Here is a 2,207-nt window from a genome sequence, read left to right as displayed (position 1 = left end):
CATGCCTGTAATTCTGGCTACTCGGAAGGCTGAGGCGGAAGGATCGCCAGAGCCCAGCAGGTCGACGCTGCGGTGGCCGGGAGCGACTGCTGCACTTCAGTTTGGGCGACAGAGTGAGACTCCAACTCAAAAAAACAAAACAAAACAAAAATGACAAGATCATGAAAGAGAAGGAAAAACTAAGCAACTATTCTCTTTGAACTATTGAAAAAGACCAAAGTGACACGACAACTGTATGCAACGTGTGATTCCATATTGCATCCTGGACAAGAAAGGGAAAAGGGAAATAAAAAGGTTTTTTTTACTTCATTTGTTCAAAGGACATTGTCAGAACAATCAGTGAAATTTGAGTGGAATCTGTGGATTAGATGGTATTACTGGATCAGTGTTAAATTCTGACTATGGTTATGTATGAGAGTTCTTGTTTTTAGGAAATACACACTGAACATTTTGGAGTAATGGACATTATTTTGGCAACTTTCAAGAAATGACTCAGGAAAATAATATGCATAGCTCATGCCTGTAATCCTAGCACTTTGGGAGACCAAGGCTGGGGAACTGCTTGAGCCCAGGAGTTCAAGATCAGCCTGGGCAACATTGAAAGAGCTAGTCTCTACAAGAAGGAGGAGGAGGAGGAGGAGAAGGAGGAGGAGGAGGAGGAGGAGGAGGACGAGGACGAGGACGAGGACGAGGACGAGGAGAAGAAGAAGAACAAGAAGAACAAGACCTCTCACAGAAACAAAGATCCGAGTATCACATGTTCTCACTCATAGAATGGACCTTGAACATCCAACGTAATGCTATAAGAAAATGACTGATGGTACTGGGAAACTATGGGGGGGATGGGATTAACAGTAGCAAATATCTGTCTGGGGAAGAGGAAACACCTCTTATCAATAGGGTGCCTGAATGAAACGTAATTATACACCTAACCCTTAACTATACCCCACAAAACCATAATAAAAATATTGATTTTTTAAAAAAGTTTATTCCGTGATTAGTTTAAATATATTTAAATTGTAAGCTCTGTGCTTAGGTTAAGCTAATTTAATTAAATTAAACTAATTTGATTTAGGTAGAACATAATTTTAAGTATTCACTATAGATAAAGTACAGGAATACTGTATCAGCTTGAATAAATTGATCTAGTTTAAGTAGAGTACTGTGCAAGCTAAAATGCACTGGTGAGTCCTGCTGTTGGAGAGGAATGACTCAAGAATGAGGGTGGTCAGAGGAGGGAGTGGGCTTCACTAATTCCTGAATTATCTTCTGATTGTTTCATCATTCTATCCCATCTCCACCTTCCCAAGCACCACCAGTTATCAATAGGATCCCAAGATCTTCCATACATGAACTCATATATCGTGTCATTCATATATATGGTGTCATTAATTCCAGCAATGCTGAATGAGTATCCACTCTATTCCAGGCTGCTCTGTGTTAGCTGCTCACAAGATAGATTTAGTCTCCCCATGAGGCTTTTGAAGGATTGAATAAACAAGCAATTTTTCCCGGACTTAGAAAGTAAAGATTCTTAACATAAAAAACTCCTTCCCTCAAGGAATTTATTTGAGTCTAACCTTAAAAGAGAAATCAGAAGATAATTCAGATCAATTTATTCAAACTGATCCAGTATTCCTGTACTTTTGTACTTGGGTACAAATAAAGCCAGTGATAAAGGTACCTGGAGTTTGGAGGATGGTAGATTCAGGAAGGAGATGGCCTGACAGTGGACACCACCACTGATTCCAGGCAGAAAAGATGAGCAAAAAAAGGGTGGGGGAACAGAAACCTGGGTATACAAAAGGCAGAAGGAGTAAGGCTTCCTGAAGCAACTTCCTAGGTTCAATAAACAGCACTCAAATCACTTGATTCTGACTTTGCTCCTTTTTTACTTTTGATCTTTTAACACTAAAAGTCTGTTTTGTTTACCACATTAAAGACAGCATAGAAAGCTATAACAGGTACAAAAACTCTGGAATGTCACAGAGAAGCGTCTTTCCTGGCTTTGGCAGCCCGTGTGTCTCACCTCACAGTTAGATCAGGGCAATTCAGTATTCTGCACTTCCATTTCCTCATGCATAAAACTAGTGTGTAGAACAATATTCTAGACACTGCCAACCTTAATGCTGATTGGTTCTGCAAATGTTCCAACAGAAACTGGCTAGAGATAATCATATCTCTCTTCCTGCCTTTCCCCCTCTCTC

Source organism: Carlito syrichta, unplaced genomic scaffold, assembly GCF_000164805.1.
Source record: "Carlito syrichta isolate Samal-C Ts95f unplaced genomic scaffold, Tarsius_syrichta-2.0.1 Scaffold115576, whole genome shotgun sequence".
Taxonomy (NCBI): domain Eukaryota; kingdom Metazoa; phylum Chordata; class Mammalia; order Primates; family Tarsiidae; genus Carlito; species Carlito syrichta.
This window is presented reverse-complemented; position numbering follows the sequence as displayed.